The 22,124-nt window shown below is 47.6% G+C and overlaps 1 protein-coding gene across 3 annotated transcripts in view; it reads left to right on the top strand.

Moving 5' to 3' along the window:
- Nucleotides 1-22,124, top strand: part of tespa1 (thymocyte expressed, positive selection associated 1) — a 235,133-nt gene that overhangs the window by 139,341 nt on the left and 73,668 nt on the right. The window lies entirely within an intron of this gene.

Here is a 22,124-nt window from a genome sequence, read left to right as displayed (position 1 = left end):
TTGCGGGCAGTACATATTAATATTGAGATGTTCTGTAACAGCAAAGGCTACCACTCACTGAATGTGCAGTTAGTATGTGACCAGCACATCATCATGGTGAATGCCCGCTATCCTGGCAGCAGTTATGAAGCCTTCACCCTGCGCCAGTCTGGTATGCCAGCCTACTCACCAACCTGAGGGTGGCTGCTCGGAAACCTGGGTATCCGCGCTACACCTGGCTCATGACTCACCCAGCAACCCCACCACTCGCAGCCAGCACACACAATGACAACCACCCTGCCTCCAGGAACCTCATCGAGCAGACCGTCGAGGTTCTGCAGCAACAGTTCCGCTCAGGAGATACCCTCCAGTATTCGCCGGACTGGGGCGCCCATTTCCTGGTGGTCTGCTGCATCCTCCAAAACTTGGCCATCGTGAGGGTGCAGCCCTTGCCACCATGGGTTCCATGACCATCTCAGGAGGAGGAGGAAGGGAGGGAAGGAGGAGGTGGAGGAGGAGGCGAAAGAGGAGGAGGAGGGCAGGCGAAGAGGAGGAGGAGGAGGAGGAAGAGGAGGAGGAAGCGAAGATACTGGCAGTAGATCCCCATTCCGGATTGGCTGTCCATGAGCGTCTCATTCGAATGTGGTTATCCTGTACGAAAACCCAGATTGCTGTTGCTCACCTTCGCATCGCTCTGTCACACAACATCACAGCATCCTCCTGGGCATAACGCTGAAATGAGAGCTACCACAAAACTAACATTCCAAACATTATTTATAAATTAATCAAATCCAAACTATACAACAAAGTCAACGACTCGCCCTTGTGCATTCCCTTGGTGCCTGTGCCAGTGCTCCTCCGATGTGCTCCCCCAGTGCCTGCAGCAAGGCTGATGGAAGGCTGCTGACTTTCAGTGGGGGACACAGCAGATGGCCTTGTGGGACGGCCTCGAGCAGCTCTGGGCCTAGAAGGCCTGGCTTCAGACTGCACCATCTCGGCCTGGGCGGTAGCAGCAAGGGCACTGGTGGAGTGGCAGTGGTGAGAGTAGGAATGCGGTCTTCCTGAGAGAGGAGAGCAGATTCTTGCCCCACTGACCCACTGTTGGATTGCTGGACTGCTGTGAGAGCCTGCAAGCCCCTTACCACACTGGTAAACCCAGCGATGATGGCAGCAGTCTGAGCTTCCCCTGCAGCACTCAGAGGTTGTGTCACTCCTGCCTGAGCTGCAATGGAAGATGCAGCATCGTCCGTCACACACAGCATCATGGTTGGGTCTACAATGTCCAAAGGCAGTCGCCCATCCTGGAAATCATGGGCTCACAGCTCTACGAGAGACTCCATGCAATGTTGGGGCAGGACTCCTTGTGCTCTGTGCCGGCCTGCCATTGACCAAGCATTTCTGCATGCATGCCCGTCACCCTTATCCTGAAGGCCGCCCCATCCAAGTCGTTATCTGAGTGGTGTGCAGCAGAACCCCCCCGCTGCCCCCCCCCGCACTTGCCCCGCTCCCCCTCTGCACTTGCCCCGCTGCCCCCGCCCCCCTGCACCCTCCGCTCCTTCCCGCCCTCCCCCGTGCCCCACACCGCCACCCCGCACCCCCCGCCCCAAGCCCCCCCATTCCCCCGCTCCCTCCCTTCCCCCACCCCCCCGACCGCCCTCCGCTCGCCCTGCTCCCCCCGCCCCCCCGAGCCCCCCATGCCTGGCTCCCCCTGCTCACCTCGCTTCCCCCGTGCCTCCCCCGCGCCCCCATCCCCCACCCATTTCTGAGCTTGATCCAATGTGACCCCCCAAGGTTATTACTGGTATATTAGGAGAGAGAGGGCGGTTAGGAGTAACATGGGTCCCAGCCACAGGTGATATTGTAATTGAAAATCAAGAAATGACAGACTTGCTAATTAATGACTGTATTGATCTTCACCGTACACGATGGGGATAAATACCAGAGATACAAAGGAAACTAAAAATAAATCAAGGGGAGAAAGCTTATAAATGTAAATAAGTTAAAAAAATGGTAATGGAAGAAATAATGAGACTAAAGACAGGAGTTGAAAGTTTCCGCCCAGAGGATTAAAAGATAGTGAGCAAATTGTTGATGCTTTGGTCGTGATTTTCCAAAACTCTGTCGATTCAGTAATGGTCTCCTTGGGTTGGAATATTACCAATGTTTATTTAATGGGAAGGAGGGAGAAACTATGAAAGGATGGGCCTATTGGACTAATGTGAGTTGTGGGTAAGTTACGAGAATCGGTTATTAGGGACAGTGTGACTGAGCACGGACCAATGAGCTGGTCAGAGAGAGCCGGTATCGATAAGGAACGGGAAAGTCATGTCTAACAAAACTAGATGTAATTTTTTGAGGAGGTAACTAACGTGGTGGAGATTTTTATAATATTTATAGGGATTTCCAGAAGGCATTCGATAAGGTTCCACGTAAGAGAATGTTAGTAAAAATGAGGCACATGGAATTGAATCATAGAATGTGCAGCACATTTGCCAGCGAGTCAGTGCCGGCTCTTTCAAAGAGCTCTTCAGTCAGCGCCACTCACAACTCGTTCCCCATATCCCTGTATTTTCTCTACTTTAGGTATTTAGCAATATTGACTAAGGATGATGTCACAGTTCTAAATAGAAAGGATATACTCGATGGTTCTAAGACTGAATCTAGTTGGCATGAATTAAGGAACAGAGGGGGAGCTGTTACCTTGTTGGGAGTTTGTTATACAGCTCTAAACAGGGAGAAGGAGATAGATGAGCAAATTCGTTGGTAAATTTCAAAGGCATGTAATTAAACGAGAATAGTAATCAATGTTGCCGCTAATTGTTGGGCCCGGGCGGCCCCGTTAACGGGCTGCGCGAAGCAGCCAACACTGGCGTAGTTGTCTATTTAAAAGCCGCTCACTCGCTGTGCAGGATCGGTAGAGTGCTGTGCTGCGCAGAGAGCAAACATTAGTATAATACTAGGAAGCTTTCATTGCTCTAATATAGACGAGGAAATGCATCGTGCTAAGTGGAGGAAAGCAGCAAAATTGCTGATATGTGTACAGAACTTTCTCGATCAACATCTCTCCAGTCCAACAAGGAATGAAGCAGTGTTGGATCTGGTTCTGGGAAATGAAGCAAGGAAGTGGACGGTGTTACAGTCGGAGATCATCGAGCTAACACTGACCACTGCATCGTTCGGTTTAAATGATTTAAGGGGGGACCGAGCACCGAGATTGGAAAAGGCGATTGCAGAGTAAAGCAGTGGTGGAGCAATGGAGGGCATTAAGGGAAGAGATAGTCGAGGTACAAACTAGGCATATTCCTCCGGAGGGAAAAGGCAGAGCATCCACAGCTCATGTGCCCTGCGTGACAAAGCAAATAAAAGTAAAATTAAAAGAGAAAAAGGAGGCTTACGAGAAATGTCATGAACAAGATTCAGTTACTAACCAGGAAGATTATGGAATGTACAGGGGGAACTGAAAGCGGTATTACCAGAGGCAGAGCGAGATTACCAGATAAAGATTAGCTGGCGACATTAAATTGAAAACTAAAATATTTTATAAACATGTAAGCGATTAGCTGGGGAAAAAGTTGGGCCGATTAAGGGCCCAAAGGAAACTCTTCATGTCGAGGCAGAGGACATGGAAAAGTATTAAATGAATATTTTACATCTGTCTTCACAAAGGAAGCGAATGATGTCAAGGTTACACAAAAAGAGGAGACAGAAGTAATTGAGAGGATAGCAATAGATGGAGAAGACATACTAAAAAGATTAGCATTACTTCTGTCTGAGGCTGAAGCAGACTGTTCACAACCTTGGTGTCAAAATTGACCCTGAAGTGAGCTTCCGGCCACATATCTGCAGCATAATTAAAACCGTCTATTTCCACCTCTGTAACATTGCCCGTCTCCGCCCCTGCCTCAGCCCATCCACTGCTGAAACCCTCATCCATGACATTGTTACCTCTAGACTTGACTATTCCAACACATTCCTGGCTGGCCTCCCACATTCTACCCTACATAAACTAGAGCTGATCCAAAACTCGGCTGCCCGTGTCCTAACTCGCACCGCTCACCCATCACCCCCTGTGCTCACTGACCCCATGTTCTAACTCGCACCAAGTCCCGCTCACCCATCACTCCTGTGCTCGCTGACCTACATTGGCTTCCAGTTAAACAACACCTTGATTCAAAATTCTCATCCTTGTTTTCAAATCCATCCATGGCCTGGCCCCTCCCTATCTCTGTAAACTCCTCCAGCCCCACAATCCCCCAAGATGTCTACACTCTTCTAATTCTGCCCTCCTGAGCATCCATTGCTCAACCATTGGTGGCCATGCAGTCTGTTGCCTGGGACCTAAGCTCTGGAATTCCCTCCCTAAACCTCTCTGCCTCTCTACCTCTCTTTCACCTTCAAGATACTCCTTAAACCCTACCTCTTTGACCAAGCTTTTGGTCACCTGCCCTAATTTCTCCTTATGTGTCAAATTATTTGTCTCATAATACTCCTGTGAAGTGCCTTGGGATGTTTCACTACGTTAAAGGTGGTATATAATACATGTTGTTGTTGTTGTTGTAAGTCACCTGGTCCGGATGAGATGCTTCCTAGGTTGCTGAAAGAAGCAAAGATAGAAATAGCAGAGGCATTGGTCACAATCTTTCAATCCCATTGGATCCAGGAGTAGTGCCAGAGGACTGGCGGGTTGCTGATGTTACACCACGATTCCAGAAAGGGGAGAAGGTAAACTACAGGCCAGTCAGCCTAACATCAGTGCTGGGGAATTTACTGGAAACCATTATCAGGGACAAACTAAAATGTCATTTGGAAAGGCACAGATTAGTCAGGGACAGCCAGCACGGATTTGCTCAGGCAAATCATGCCTGATTAACGATTGAATTCTCTGATGAGGTAACAGAGAAGGTTGATCAAGGTAGGGCAGATGTTGTATGTATGGACTTTCGAAAGGCATTTGACAAAGTGCCGCACAGGAAGCTTAATAAGAAGCCATTGAATGAAAGGGAAAGTGGTGGTATGGACATGGAATTAGCCCAGGGACAGGAAACACAGGGTGGTGGAGGTGGGGGGTTTTCAGAGTGCGAGGTGGTTTGCAGTGTAAGGCTCAGGTTTGGGTCCGTTACACTTTGCAATAATTAGAAGCGACCTGGACTCGGGTGTAGGGAGTAACAATATAAAGTTTACGATGATATGAAACTTGGCACTATAATAGATAGTGATGAGGATAGTTATATGCTTCAGGATGACACAGATGGTGAAATGGACAGAAACGTGGAAGGTGGAGTTCAATGCAGAGGTGATTCACTTTGGGAGGACTAATATGGAAAGACAGTATGGAAAGTGTAGATGAGCAGAGAGACCTTGGTGTCCCTATACACAAACCCTTAAAGGTGGCTGGGAAAGTTGATAAGGTGGTTAAAAAGCATATGGGTACTTTGCTTTATATTCTATTCCTCTATTTATAAACCCAAGAGATTGTGCCAGAATGTTATAAATCACGGGTTTGGTCTTAGCGGGAGTACTGTGGACAGTTCTGGGTTACACGTCAGGAAAGGTGTAACGTCCTTAGCGAGAGTACAGAGAAGGTTCACCAGGGTGTTACAAGGGTCGAGGTCCTTCAGTTATGAGGAGAGGTTGGAAAAGTCAGGACTTTTTTCCTTGAAACAGTGAAGTTCAAGAGATGACCTCATAGAGGTTTTCAAGATGATTTTTGATAGAAGGGTTTTGATAGAGCAGAAATAGAAAAACAATTTCCTCTGGCAAGTGGGTCAATAACCAAAGGTCAAACATTTAAAATCATTGACAAAAGATCTAGAGGGGAGATTAGGAGAATTCTTTTCACTCAGAAAGTTGTTGGGATCTGAAACGTTGTACCTGAAAGGATGAGAAAGTTACAGAGTTACAGACAAAGCAGAGGCACAACGGGCCAAATGGTGTCCTTCCGTGCTGTAAGTTTCTGTGATTCAATGGTGAATAGTTCCTGGGATTACAGGCTGTTGTCGATGGGATAGAATCAGTGTAAAAGAAAAGAGGGTGCAGAATTCTTAAAATGCATTCAGGATAACCTTTTTAGCCAGTATGTAGCAAGCCGAAGAAAGAGGTGGTTCTGTACTTTTAGAGAATGAAGCTGGGCAGGTGGAAGGGGTAGCCGTGGGAGAGCATTTTGGTGCTAGTGATCATAATTCAGTTAGATTTAGGGTAGTTATGGAAAACGACAAAGATAGATCAGGAGTAAAAGTTCTCAATTGGGGAAAGACCAATTTTACTAAACTGAGATGTGATTGAGCAAAAGCGGACTGGAACGGCTATTTGTTGGTAAATCAGTGTCAAAGCAGTAGGAGGCATTCAAGGAGATCTTGAGGGTTCAGAGCAAGTATGTTCCCATCAAAGAAAAAGGGTGGGGCTAACAAATCTAGACCCCCTGGATGTCAAGGAACATGGCAGGGGTAGCATAAGCAAAAAAGGGGTAGCTTATGTCAAATACCGAAGGCTCAATACTGCAGAACCCGAGGGGAGTATAGAAATTAAAAAGGAAATTAGGAAAGCAAAGAGAGGGCATGAAAAAATATTGGCAAGTAAAATCAAGGGAAACCCAAAGAGGTTTTATAAAACATTAAGAGCAAGAGGATAACTAGAGAAAGAGTGGGGCCTATTAGAGACCATAAGGATAATCTGTGCATGGAGGCGGAAGACATGGGTATGATTCTTAATGAATACTTTGTGTCTGTTTTCACAAATGGGAAGGTCGATGCAGACATTGCAATCAAGGAGGAGGAATGTGAAATATTAGATGAGATAAATATAGTGAGAGACAAAATATTAAGGGGTTTAGTGTCTTTGAAAGTAGATAAATTGCCAGGCCCGGATGAAATATATTCCAGACTGTTAAGAGAAGCAAAAGAGGAAATAGCAGAGGCTCTGACCATTATTTTCCAATCCTCTCTGGCTATATGTGTGGTGCCAGAGGACTGGAGGACTGCTAATGTGGTACCTTTGTTTAAAAAGAGAGAAAGGGATAGACTGAGTAATTACAGACCAAGTAATTACAGGCCTGTCAGCCTAATCGCGGTGGTGGGCAAAATATTGGGAAAAATTCTTATGGACCGTATTAATCAACATTTAGGAAGGCACGGATTAATCAAGGACAGTCAGCATGGATTTCTTAAGAGAAGTTTGTGTCTGACTAAAATTGATTCAAATTTTTGGGAAGGTAACAAAGAGGGTCAATGAGAATAGCCTGTTAGATGTACTCGACATGGATTTTAGCAAAGCTTTTGATAAGGGCCCATGGCAGACTGGTCAGAAAAATAAAAGCCCATGGGATCCAAGGCAAAGTTGGATCCAAAATTGGCTCAGTGGTGATGGTTTATGGGTGTTTTTGTGACCAGAAGTCTGTTTCCAGTGGGGTTCCGCAGGGCTCAGTACTAGGTCCCTTGCTTTTTGTGATATATATCAATGGTTTAGACTTCAATGTAGGGGGTATGATTAAGAAGTTTGCAGGTGAAACAAACATTGTGCCGCTGTAGGCTGCAGGAAGATGTTGATGGGCTGATCAGGTAGACAGAAAAGTGGCAAATGGATTTCAATGTAGAGAAGTGTGAGGTAATGTATTTGGGGAGGGCTAACAAGGCAAAGGAATACACATTAAATGGTAGGACAATGAGAAGTGTAGAGGAACAGAAAAACCCTCACCACATTTAAAAAGTACTTGGATGTGCACTTGAAGTGCTGTAACCTACAGGACTATGGATTGAGAGCTGGAAAGTGGAATTAGGCTGGGTAACTCTTGGTCGGCCAGCGCGGGCATGTGTCACCGAAGTGGCCTCCTTCCGTGCTGTCAATTTCTATGATTCTCTGATTTATGGTAAATTCCCAGGAGTACAGGGTGTTGTAAGAAGGATCCATGTTTCCTAGCATTATTCTGTGACATTCCGGTGTGGTGTTTGTGGGTAAGGAATTTTCAGCAGCAAAGCTCTTTCTGAACTTTGGCAGGTGGTGGAATGCGTCCACGTTTTGGGTACATAACATAGAAACTTAGAAACATAGAAATTTACAGCGCAGAAGGAGGCCATTTCGGCCCATCGTGTCCGCGCCGGCCGGCAAAGAGGCACACGGCCCTTGGTCAGCAGCTCTAAAGGTTACATATAAACCCATGAACAATGACGGAAAGGCAAAGAGCACCCAGCCCAACCAGTCCGCCTCACACAACTGCGATACCCCTTATACTGAAACATTCTACACTCCACCCCAACCGGAGCCATGTGATCTCCTGGGAGAGGCACTCTCCTGTTACCGTCTCCCTGCCCTCACTGATGGTGCAGTCCCCACTAGGCAGTGTCGGGGTCAGATTAAAGTCAGTATGACACAGGTGAGTTGGTGCAGGCAGTGAGGGGCTGACCTTTGCTAAGGTCTCTTTCAGTATTGCTTCCTCTCTGGGCTGGTCTTTCAGTATTGCTCCCTCTATTTTCCTACAGCATTGTTTTCTGTTGCCGTTGCTGTTTTGGGGTTATATTGATGTTAATGATAGATCGGATTAGGCGGTGGTCCGTCCAGCAGCCGTTGGCTCCTGTCATGGTGCGGGTGATACGCACAACTTTGCGGTCCCTCGCTCGGACTATGATGTAGTCTAGCAGATGCCAGTGCTTGGAGCGAGGGTGTTGCCACGAGGCCTTGTACTTGTCTCTCTGACAGAACAAGGTGTTGGTTATGACGAGGTCGTGTTCTAGGCATTTTGTCAGGAGGAGGGTACCGCTGGAGTTGGTTTTCCCTACCCCCTCTCTGCCGATCACACCTTCCCAGAGGTCTGTGTCCTTTCCACTCTGGCATTAAAGTCGCCGAGGAGGATCAGCTTGTCGCCCGTTGGGACTCGGGACAGGGATTGTTCGAGGCTGGAATAGAATTCCTCTTTGGTCTCGTCTGTAGCTTCCAGTGTTGGGGCGTACGCGCTGAAGACCGTAACGCACTGGTTCCGGGCTAGGGGGAGCCGAAGGGTCATGAGGCGATCGCTTATCCTGCAGGGGGAGTTTCTGAGATGGCCCACGAGCTCGTCTTTTACGGCGAAGCTCACCCCATGGAGGGGCGTTCTGCTTCTGATTTCCCTTTCCAGAAGAAGGTGTAACCACCACATTGTTCTTTGAGCTGGCCTTCCTCTGCCCGCCGGGTCTCGCTTAGAACGACGATGTCTATGTCGAAGCGTCTAAGTTCCCAGGCAACGATGGCAGTGTGGCGTTCCGGTCTGTTGCTGTTGGAGTTGTCCATGAGGGTCCTGAAGTTCCAGGTCCCGAAATTCATCTTGAAGTGTGGAAGATGCCTGTGTGTGAGTTATTTTAATGTGGGGTGATCATTGCACGCCAGCTACCACGTGGGCTTGACAGAGCGAGGTCCTGGTCCAGTGGCAAGGGAGTCCAAGACAACTGGAGACCAGGTTCTGCTGTATTGGTCTAGTTGCTTACGGTGGGATGCTGCAGGCAAATCAATGCAGAGGCACTCAAAGACTCTGCTAAGAAAGCCCCATTCAGCCAGTGCCTCAGTGCCAATCTGGCAACCCTTGATAACCCAGCTGCAGTGTCCACAGCGCATGGTCTGCCCTCAAGGCCTCCATAATTAGCACCTGCGAAGAGATGCTCGGTCACTCGACCAGGAAACACCAAGACTGGTTCGACTAGAATGAGCAGGAGATCTAGGAGCTAATAGGCTGCAAGCGCAAGGCATTCTTGGACTGGAAACAGCAACACAACTCGAGGGCAAGAAAGCAGCTATACAGACATCTGAAGACCAAGGTCCAACAGAAAACCCCCGACCTAAAGAACAGACGGTGGGTGGAGAAAGCTCAAGAAATCCAGCAGCTAGCCGACAACCACAACGTGTAAAGATTCTTCAGCGCAGTCAAGACCACCTATGCCCCAAGCACGCAAGGTCCTACCCCACTACTGGCCAAGAACGGAGAGGTGCTCATCAAGCACAGAGAGGCAGTCAGTGCCCGCTGGAAGGAGCACTTCGAGGATCGCCTTAACTGAGATTCTGCCTTTGAAGTGAGTGCCCTCGACTCCATCCCGCAGCATGCCACCCACCACCATCTCAGCACAACTCCAGCCCGGTGCGAGGTTGAAAAGGCCACCCGACAACTGAGGAACAACAAGGTCTCGGGAGCAGATGGAACTCCGCCAAAGCACTAAAACATGGTGGGGAAGCACCACTGGCGCGGATTCATGACCTCATCTCTCTTATCTGGAAGGAGGAGATCATGCCAGGAGATCTCAAACGCTGTAATCGTGACCATCTTCAAGAAAGGTGACAAGAGAGGAATCTCCCTGCAGGCGACCACCGGGAAAGTTATCGCAAGAATCCTCCTCAATCGCCTTCTCCCTGTGGCTGAACAGCTCCTCCCAGAGTCGCAATGCGGATTCCGCCCACTAATGGGCACAATGGACACGATCTTCACCACACGGCAGATACAAGGGAAATGCAGAGAATAGCACCAACTCTTGTACATGGCCTTCTTTGACCTCACAAAAGCCTTCAACACTGTCAACCGTGAGGGATTATGGAGTGTCCTCCTCCGATTTGGCTGCTCTCAAAGGTTTGTCACCATCCTCCGCCTGCTCCACGATGACATGCAAGCTGTGATCCTGACCAATGGATCCACCACAGACCCTTCCATGTTCGGACCTGGATCAAGCAATGCTGTGTCATTGCACCAACGCTCTTCTCGATTTTCCTTGCTGCAATGCTCCATCTCACCCTCAGCAAGCTCCCCGCTGGAGTGGGACTAAATTACAGAACAAACGGGAATCTGTTCAACCTCCGCCGCCTCCAGGCCACATACAAGGTTGTCCCATCCTTCGTCATCGAGTTACGGTACGCAGACGACGCATGCATCTGCGCACACTTGGTGGCCGATCTCCAAGCCATTGTTAACACCTTCACCGAGGCGTACAAGAGCATGGGCCTTACGCTAAATATCCGTAAGACAAAGGTCCTCTACCAACCTGCCCCCGCCACACAGTGCTGCCCCCCATCAAAATCATGGCGTGGCTTTGGCCAATGTGGGCCATTTTACATACCTCGAGAGCCTACTGTCAGCAAGGGCAGACATTGACAACGAGATCCAACACCGCCTCCAGTGTGCCAGCGCAGCCTTCGGTCACCTGAGGAAGAGAGTGTTTGACGACCAGGACCTCAAATACAGCACCAAGTTTATGGTCTACAGGAAAGTAGTGACACCCACCCTCCTATATGGCTCAGAGATGTGGACGATATACAGCAGACACCTCAAAATGCTGGAGAAGTACCACCAGCCTGTAAATCCATTGGGAGGATAGACGCACCAACGTCAGTGTTCTCGCTCAGGCCAACATCCCCAGCATTGAAGCACTGACCACACTCGATCAGCTCTGTTGGGTGGGCCACATTGTCCGCATACCTGACACAAGACTCCCAAAGCAAGCGCGCTATTCGGAGCTTCAACGCGGCAAGCGAGCCGAAGGTGGGCAGAGGAAATGCTTCAAGGATACCCTCAAAGCCTCCTTGACAAACTGCAACATCCCCACTGACTCCTGGGAATCCCTGGCCCATGACCGCCCAAAGAGGAGGAAGAGCATCTGGAAGGGTGCTGAGCACCTCGAGTCCCATCGCCGAGAACAAGCAGAAACCAAACGTTAACAGCGGAAGGAGCGTGCGGCTGGCTAGGCTCTCCACCCATCCTTTGCTTGAACCACTGTCTGCCCCACCTGTGACAGAGACTGTAATTCCTGCATTGGACTCCTCAGTCACCTGAGAACTCACTTTTAGAGTGGATGCAAGTCATCCTCGACTCCGAGGGACTGCCTGTGATGTTGATGACTCCCTCTATGTGCTGTGCCTTTGAGTGTGGCTCTCTCTATGGGCTGAAGAGCCAAGGGTCCAGGGGCAGCATGGGCCAGCCCACACTGTGATATGTGTGCGCACTAGGTCCGTACAGCAGAGCAGGTCTCCAGTCGTCCTGGTTCAACCCTTGCCCGCTGGATAAAGGCCTAGTTCTGTCAAACCCCTATGGTGGCTGGTGTGCAATGGTCACCGCACGTTAAAAACATCCACGCACAGGCATCTTCCACCCACTCAATTGGAGTTCAGGACTGGAACATTGGGTCCTTCATTGAAACACCTGGGAACTCTTGTGTAAGCAAGTCATCCTCGTTCGAGGGACCGCTCATGATGATGATGGCTCTCTCTATGGGTTGTGCTTTTCTGTGCTGCTCCCTCTATGGTCTCTGTCTTTCAGTGCAGGAAGGAAGCACCTGATAGGTGAGACAATGGCATTAGTAAATGATTTGAAAATGTTTAGCTGGAATATTCCTTCACATTAATTTGTGGGAGTAAACGCAGGTTGCAGTTCCTAACCAAGAGGAGGTAAATTCAGAGTTATTTCAGGACGTTCTTTGCACAGTGAGTGATCGCTACGTGGTGTGTCCTCCCAGGTAGACGAAGATAGCAGAGGCGATGATGCTGCCCCTGAATTGCCTCTTCCTGTGAAGTGACTGATGGTTGATTCGGTGTGAAGCCTTGGCAAGGTGGCTGGTGTTCAGGGAGTCTGAGTGCTTCAACACTGGACAGCAGGGATCCTATGCTGTCGGGAACATCAAGAAGGCTAAGTACGAATTCATTGCTGATGTATTTGGGAACATCAAGGACTGTCCTTCCCACAAGCAGCATTGAAGTAAAGGATATTGCATCTACAGTCAGCTCCAGAAATCTTAGTATTCAGGGATGGAATTTAAAATTTTTTTTATTCATGTGGGCATCGCTGGCAAAGACAGCATTTATTGCCCATCTCTAATTGCCCTCGAGTGGCTTGCTAGGCCATTTCAGAGGGCAGACAAGAGTCAACCACATTGCCGTGTGTCTGGAGTCACCTATAGAATCAGAGAATGGTTACAGCACAGAACGAAGCCATTCGGCCCATCGAGCCCGTGCCGGCTCTCTGCAAGAGCACCTCAGCCATTCCCACTCCCCCGCCCTTTGCCCGGAGCCCTGCTAATTCTTTTCCTTCAGGTATTTATCCAATTCATGATTGAAAGCCATGATTGATTACGCCACCACCACCCTTTCAGGCAGCGCATTCCAGATCATAACTGAATAAAAATGTTTTTCCTCATGTCGCCTTTGGTTCTTCTGTCAATCGCCTTAAATCTGTGTCCTCTAGTTCTCGACCCTTCCACCAATGGGAACAGTTTCTCTCGATCTAATCTGTCTTAACCCCTCATGATTTTGAACATCTCGATCAAATCTCCTATCAACCTTTTCTGTTCTAAGTAGAACAACCACTGCTTCTCCACATAACTTAAGTCCCTCATCTCTGGAACCATTCTTGTAAATCTGTTCTACACCCTCTCTAAGGCCTTCCTAAAGTGCGGTGCCCAGAATTGGGCACAATACTCCAGTTGAGGCCGAACCAGTCTTTTATAAAAGTTCATCATAACTTCCATGTTTTTGTACTCTTTGCCTCTATTTTTAAGCCCAGGATCCCGTATGCTTTTAACTGCTTTCTCAACCTGCCCTGCCACATTCAATGATTTGTGCACATATACCCCCAGGTCTCTCTGTTCATGCACCCACTTTAGAATTGTATCCTTTGGTTTATATTGCCTCTCCTTGTTCTTTCTACCAAAATGCATCATTTCGCATTTTTCTGCGTTAAATTTCATCTGCCAAGTATCCACCCATTCCACCAGCTGGTCCATGTCCCATTCCACCAGCCTGTCCATGTCCTCTCGAGTTCTATCACTATCTTCAATGTTCACTATATGTCCAAGTTTTGTGTGAACCGCAAAATTTTTAAATTGTGCCCTGTACACCCATTTTGAAACATAGAAACATAGAAAATAGGTGCAGGAGTAGGGCATTGGGCCTTTCAAGCCTGAACCACCATTCAATAAGATCATGGCTGATCATTCCCTCATTACCCCTTTCCTGCATTCTCTCCATACCCCTTGATACCTTTAGCCGTAAGGGCCATATCCAACTCCCTCTTGAATGTATTTAATGAACAGGCATCAACAACTCTCTGCTGTAGGGAATTCCACAGGTTAACAACTGTCTGAGTGAAGAAGTTTCTCCTCATCTCAGTTCTAAATGGCCTACCCCTTATCCTAAGATTGCGTCCCCTAGTTCTGGACTTCCCCAACATCGGGAACATTCTTCCCGCATCTAACCTGTCCAGTCTCGTCAGAATCTTATATGTTTCTATGAGATCCCCTCTCATCCTTCTAAACTCCAGTGAATAAAGGCCCAGTCGATCCAGTCTCTCCTCATATATCAGTCCAGCCATCCCGGTAATCAGTCTGGTGAACCTTCGCTGCACTCCCTCAATAGCAAGAACGTCCTTCCTCAGATTATGAAACCAAAACTGAACACAATATTCCAGGTGAGGCCTCACCAAGGCCCTGTACAACTGCAGTAAGACCTCCCTGCTCCTCTACTCAAATCCCCTAGTTATGAAGGCCAACATCCCATTTGCCTTCTTCACCGCCTTTGCACCTGCATGCCAACTTTCAATGACTGATGAACCATGACACCCAGGTCTCGTTGCACCTCCCCTTTTCCTAATCTGCCGCCATTCAGATAATATTCTGCCTTCGTGTTTTTGCCCCAAAGTGGATAACCTCACATTTATCCACATTATTCTGCATCTGCCATGCATTTGCCCACTCACATAACCTGTCCAAGTCAACCTGCAGCCTCTTAGCACCCTCCTCACAGCTCACACTGCCACCCAGTTTGGTGTCATCTGCAAACTTGGAGATATTACACTCAATTCCTTCATCTAAATCATTAATGTATATTGTAAGGAGCTGGGGTCCCAGCACTGAGCCCTGCGGCACCCCACTAGTCACTGCCTGCCATTCTGAAAAGGACCCGTTTATCCCGACTCTCTGCTTCCTGTCTGCCAACTCGTTCTCTATCCACGTCAGTACATTACCTCCAATACTATGTGCTTTAATTTTGCACACCAATCTCTTGTGTGGACCTTGTCAAAAGCCTATTGAAAGTCCAAATACACCTCATCCACTGGTTCTCCATTGTCCACTCTACTAGTTACATCCTCAAAAAATTCCAGAAGATTTGTCAAGCATGATTTCCCTTTCATAAATCCATGCTGACTTGGACTGATCCTGTCACTGCTTTCCAAATGCACTGCTATTTCATCTTGAGTAATTGATTACAACATTTTCCCCACTATTGATGTCAGGCTAACCAATCTATAATTACCCGTTTTCTCTCTCCCTCCTTTTTTAAAAAGAGATGTTACATTAGCTACCCTCCAATCCATAGGAACTGATCCAGAGTCAATAGACTATTGGAAAATGATCACCAATGCATCCACTATTTCTAGGGCCACTTCCTCAAGTACTCTGTGATGCAGACTATCAGACCCCAGGGATTTATTGGCCTTCAATCCCATCAATTTCCGTAACACAATTTCCCTCCTAATAAGGATATACTTCAGTTCCACCTTCTCACTAGACCCACTGTCCCCTAGTACTTCCAGAAGATATTTGTGCCTGCTTTCATGAAGACAGAACCAAAGTATTTGTTCAACTGGTCTGCCATTTCTTTGTTCCCCATTATAAATTCACCTGAATCTGACTGCAAGGGACCTATGTTTGTCTTCACTAATCTTTTTCTCTTCACATATCTATAGAAGCTTTTGCAGTCAGTTTTTATGTTCCCGGCAAGCTTCCTCTCATACTCTATTTCCCCCCTCATAATTAAACCCTTTGTCCTCCTCTGTTGAATTCTAAATTTCTCCCAGTCCTCAGGTTTGCTGCTTTTTCTAGCCAATTTATATGCCTCTTCCTTGGATTTAACACTATCCTTAATTTCCCTTGTGAGCCACGGTTGAGCAACTTTCCCCGTTTTATTTTTACTCCAGACAGGGATGTATAATTTTTGAAGTTCATCCATGTGATCTTTAAATGTTTGCCATTGCCTATCCACTGTGAACCCTTTCAGTATCATTTGCCAGTCTATTCTAGCCAGTTCACGCCTCATACCGTCGAAGTTACCTTTCCTTAAGTTCAGGACCCTAGTCTCTGAATTACCTGTGTCACTCTCCATCTTAATAAAGAATTCTACCATATTATGGTCACTTTTCCCCAAGGGGCCTTGCACAACAAGATTGCTAATTAGTCCTTTCTCATTACATATCACCCAGTCGAGGATGGCCAGCCCTCTAGCTGGTTTCTCGACATATTGGTCAAGAAAACCATCCCGAATACACTCCAGGAAATCGTCCTCCACCGTATTGCTGCCAGTTTGGTTAGCCCAATCTATATGTAGATTAAAGTCGCCCATGATAACTGCTGTACCTTTATTGCATGCATCCCTAATTTCTTGTTTGATACTGTCCCCAATCTCACTACTACTGTTTGGTGGTCTGTACACAACTCCCACTAGCGTTTTCTGTCCTTTGGTGTTCAGCAGCTCTACCCATACAGATTCCACATCATCCAAGCTAATGTCCTTCTTTACTATTGCATTAATTTCCTCTTTAACCAGCAATGCTACCCCACCTCCTTTTCCTTTCTGTCGATCCTTCCTGAATGTTGAATAGCCCTGGATGTTGAGTTCCCAGCCTTGGTCACCCTGGAGCCATGTCTCCGTGATGCCAATTATATCATGTTCATTAATTGCTGCCTGTGCAGTTAATTCGTCCACCTTATTATGAATACTCCTCGCATTGAGGCACAGAGCCATCAGGCTTGTCTTTTTAACACACTTTGCCATTTTGGAATTTTGCTGTAATGTGGCCTTTTTGATTTTTGCCTAGGGTTTCTCTGCCCTCCACTTTTACTTTTCTTCTTTTTATCTTTTGCTTCTGCCCCCAATCTACTTCACTCTGTCTCCCAGCATGGATCCCCATCCCCCTGCCATATTAGTTTAATCCCTCCCCAACAGCACCAGCAAACACTCCCCCAGGACATTGGTTCTGGTCCGGCCCAGGTGGAGACCGTCCTATTTGTACTGGTCCCACCTCCTGCAGAACTGGTTCCAGTGTCCCAGGAATTTGAATCCCTCCCTTCTGCACCACTCCTCAAGCCACGTATTCATCCAAGTCATTTATATATCAAGAAAAGCAGTGGTCCTAGTACAAACCCCTGGGGAACACCACTGTATACCTTCCTCCAGTCCGATAAACAACCGTTCACCATTACTCTCTGTTTCCTGTCACTGAGCCAATTTCGTATCCATGCTGCCAGTGTCCCTTTTATTCGATGGGCTTCAGCTTTGCTGGCAAGCTTATTATGTGGCACTTTATCAAACGCCTTTTGGAAATCCATTTCACCACATCAGCCCTCTGCTACCTCATCAAAAAACTCAATCAAGTTGGTTAAACACGATTTGCCTTTAACAAATCCATGCTGGCTTTCCTTAATTAATCCACACTTGTCCAAGTGACTGTTATTTTGACCTCTTATCGTTTCTAAAAGCTTCCCCACTACCGAGGTCACCTGAAGTTGCTGGGTTTATCCTTGCACCCTTTTTTGAACAAGGGCGTAACATTTACAATTCTCCAGTCCTCTGGCACCAGCCCCTTATCTAAAGAGGATTAGAAGATTATGGCCAGTACCTACGCGATTTCCACCTTTACTTCCCTCAGCATCCTAAGATGCATCCCATCTGGTCATGGTGACTTATCTACTTCAAGTACAGCCAGCCTTTCTAGTACCTTCTCTTTATCCTATCCAGTATCTCAACTACCTCCTCTTTCACTATGGCTTTGGCAGCATCTTCCTTGATAAATACAGATACAAAATACTCATTTCGTACCTCAGGCATGCCCTCTGCCTCCATGCGTAGGTCTCCAGTTTGGTCCCGAACCAGTCTCACCCCTCCCCTTACTGCCTGTTTACTATTTACATGCCTATAGAAGACTTTTGGATTCCCTTTTATGTTAGCTGCCAATCTGTTCTCAAACCCTCTCTTTGCCCCTGTTATTTCCTTTTTCACTTATCTCTGAACTTTCTATATTCAGCCTGGTTCTCACTTGTATTCTCCACCTGACAAATGTCATACCCCCACTTTTTCTGCTTCATCGTTACTCTCTCTTTCATCATCCAGGGAGCTCTGGCTTTGGTTGCCTTACCTTTCCCCCTCGTGGGAATGGATCCAAACTATCTCTTCTTTAAAGGCAGCCCATTGTTCGATTACAGTTTTGCCTGCCAATCTTTGATTCTAATTTACCTGGGCCAGATCCATTCTTAACCCACTGAAATTGTCCCACCTCCAATTAAGTACTTCTACTCCATGTCGTTTTCCACAGGTAATCTAAATCTCTGGAAACTATGATACCGTCACCTGATTTGGGGCTGTTCAGCGAATACTAACTGCGCAATGTATATGGATTATTCTCTGATTATGTTTTTGTTTGTCCGCTTCCTATTTCGCAAGCTGGGCGGTGATTGCACAGCGTCAGTGACAATGTGCAGGAAAAGCACCAACACTTGGTTCAACGTCCTGATTTGCAAACTTGATTTGTGCCTGTGCAGCTTCTCTGATCACTGATCCTTTCAGGGTTAGCAACATGAAACATGTGAGAATGACAGACAACAATCCCCACAAATAATTCTCAGATAACAGTCTCATTCCTCTTCACTCTTGCTGGATATGAAATGAAGATGTTGGTTGTGTATGGAGAAAGAGTCAGATTGAACACTGTGAGCTCAAAGTAAAGTGTGACCCTAGTCTTTTATTGCAGGTCTGCAGAGTGCCTCTCCAACCTGTGAAGCCTCTTTAAATACCTGTGCTCCCAAGGGATTATGGGATCCCTTGGGACTCCAGGGGATGAGCCCTCTGGTGGTTGTACAGAGTAAATACAAGTCCACATATATAACAACACTCCCCCCCCCCAAAGTCAATAGTTACAATCTGAGTCGATCTGGGGCCCTTCTTGCCCTGGTTACTCATCTCGGTGTGAAAGCTGGTGTTATTGAATAATTTATTGAGCCCTCGCTGGGCTGCTGTGCAGTTGGCCTTGCTGGGCAGCCTGGTGTGTTGGACCCTGCAGGGCTGCTTTGGATGATGAGTTCTGCTTTGTGGTCAACCGTGGTGCCGGTTGCCACTGGTGTGTATGTTGGGGGATCAAAAAAGGTAGGTTCCAAGGTGGGTTATTCAGGGTAGTCTGTGAATCTGAGTTTGATTTGGTCCAAGTGTTTCCGATGAATGACTCCATTTGAAAGTTTGACCTGAAACACCCCGCTCTTTGGCAATGACAGTATCTGGAAGCCACTTGGGACCTTGTCCATAATTTAATACAAATACAGGATCATTGATTTCAATCTCGTGTGACACATTTGCTCTATCATGGCATGCACTTTGTTGAAGCCGCCTGCTTTCTACCTGTTCATGTAGATCAGGGTGAACGAACGAGAGCCTTGTCTTAAGTGCTCTTTTCATGAGCAGTTCAGCAGGTGGGATCCCAGTGAGTGAGTGGGGTCTTGTGCAGTAGCTAAGCAGGACTCGGGATAGGCGAGTCTGCAATGAGCCTTCAGTTACCCTCTTCAAGCCTCGCTTGATGGTTTGCACTGCTCTCTCTGCCTGACCATTGGACGCTGATTTAAATGGGGCAGATGTGACATACTTGATCCCGTTACGGGTCATGAATTCTTTGAATTCAGCATTAGTAAAACATGGCCTGTTGTCGCTCACCAGGACATCGGGTAAGCCGTGTGTGGCAAACAAGGCCCGCAGGCTTTCAGTAGTGGCAGCGGACGTGCTAGCCGACATTATCTCACATTCAATCCACTTGGAGTGCCCGTCGACAACCACAAGGAACATTTTATCCAAGAATGGGCCTGCATAATCGACGTGTACCCGAGACCACGGTTTGGAGGCCAAGACCATAAACTTAGTGGCACCTCCCTGGTACATTGCTTAACTGCAAGCATGGATTACATCTGTGAACGCAGGACTCTAAGTTCGCATCGATACCGGGTCACCACACGTGAGATCTGGCTATCGCTTTCATCATTATGACGCCTGGGTGGGTACTGCGGAGGTGAAGGTGTCTCTGCCCTTCTTGGGGACCACTATTCGATTTCCCCACAGAAGGCAGTCTGCCTGGATAGATATTTCATCTTTGCGCCACTGGAACGGCTTTATCTCTTCCTGCATTTTCACTGCGACATTGGACCAGCTCCCGTGAAGCACACAGCTTTTGACTATAGATAATAAGGGGCTCTGGCTTGTCCAGGTTTTGATCTGCCGGGCAGTGACAAGTGATTGCTCACTCTCAAATGCTTCCATAATCATGGCTAGATCTGTGGGCTGCGCCATTTCCACCCCCGTAGTGGGAAATGGCAGCCTACTGAGAGCATCGGCGCAGTTTTCTGTGCCTGGCCTGTGGCGGAATGTGTACTTGTATGCAGACAACGTGAGTTCCCATCTCTGGATGCGGGCCGATGCGTTGGTATTTATCCCTTTACTCAGGGAGAAAAGTTGCTTATGGTCAGTTTCCAATTTGAATTTTAGCCCAAACAGGTATTGATGCATTCTCTTTACCCCATAGACATACACTAACGCTTCTTTCTCAATCATGCTGTATGCTCGCTCAGCCTTAGGCAGGCTCCTGGATGCATAAGCAACCGGTTGCAGTTTCCCAAAATCATTAGCTTGTTGCAATACATATCCGGCGCCATATGACGATGCATCACATGCTAGGACCAAACACTTACATGGATCATACAACACAAGTAATTTGTTTGAGCATAACAATTTTCTCGCTTTTACAAAGGCATTTTCTTGGCTTTTGCCCCAAACCCATTTGCCCCCTTTTCATAGTAAGACATGTAGTGGTTCTAGCAGGGTGCTGAGACCCGGTAAGAAGTTACCAAAGTCGTTCAAGAGTCCCAGAAAAGACCACAGCTCTGTCACTTTCTATGGCCTCAGTGCGTTCTTGATTGCCTCCATCTTCGCGTTGGTGGGCTTATGCCATCCGCTGCAATCCTCCTTCCCAGGAACTCCACTTCAGGTGCCAGGAAAACGCACTTCGAGCATTTTAACCTGAGCCCCACGCGGTTGAGTCGACTAAGAACCTCCTCCAGGTTCTACACGTGCTCGACAATGTTCCGACCTGTGACCAAGATGTCGTCCTGGAAGACCACGGTGTGCGAGACTGACTTCAGTAAACTTTCCATGTTTCTCTGGAATATCACCGCCGCTGATTGGATTCCAAATGGGCATCTGTTATAAACAAAGAGACCTTTGTGCTTGTTGATGCAGGTGAGGGCCTTCGATGATTCCTCCAGATCCTGCGTCATGTAGGCTGAAGTCAGATCCAGCTTCGTGAACGTCTTTCCTCCCGCCAGTGTTGCAAAGAGATCATCGGCTTTTGGTAGTGGGTATTGGTCCTGCAGGGAGAAACGATTGATAGTTATTTTGTAATTGCCACAGATTCTGATGGTGTCATCTCCCTTGAGGACTGGGACAATAGGACTGGCCTGGCTGAACTCGATCGATGAAATGATGCCCTCTTGTTGCAGCCGGTCTAGCTCGATCTCTACCCTTTCTCTCATTGTGCACGGTACTGCTCTCACCTTGTGATGGATGGGTCGCGCCCCCGGAATTAGGTGGATCTGCACTTTTGCTCCTTGGAATTTCCCAATGCCTGGTTTGATCAGCGAAGGAAATTTGTTTAAGACCTGGGCACACGAAGTGTCGTCAGCAGGTGATAGCGCTCGAACGTCGTTCCAGTTCCAGCGTATCTTTCCCAGCCAGCTCCTGCCGAGCAGTGTGGGACCATAGAAACATAGAAACATAGAAAATAGGTGCAGGAGCAGGCCATTCAGCCCTTCTAGCCTGCACCGCCATTCAATGAGTTCATGGCTGAACATGAAACTTCAGGACCCCCTTCCTGCTTTCTCGCCATACCCCTTGATCCCCCGAGTAGTAAGGACTTCATCTAACTCCCTTTTGAATATATTTAGTGAATTGGCCTCAACTACTTTCTGTGGTAGAGAATTCCACAGGTTCACCACTCTCTGGGTGAAGAAGTTTCTCCTCATCTCGGTCCCAAATGGCTTACCCCTTATCCTTAGACTGTGACCCCTGGTTCTGGACTTCCCCAACATTGGGAACATTCTTCCTGCTTCTAACCTGTCTAAACCCGTCAG

The sequence above is a fragment of the Pristiophorus japonicus genome, chromosome 11, assembly GCF_044704955.1.
Source record: "Pristiophorus japonicus isolate sPriJap1 chromosome 11, sPriJap1.hap1, whole genome shotgun sequence".
NCBI lineage: Eukaryota > Metazoa > Chordata > Chondrichthyes > Pristiophoridae > Pristiophorus > Pristiophorus japonicus.
This window is presented reverse-complemented; position numbering and strand designations above follow the sequence as displayed.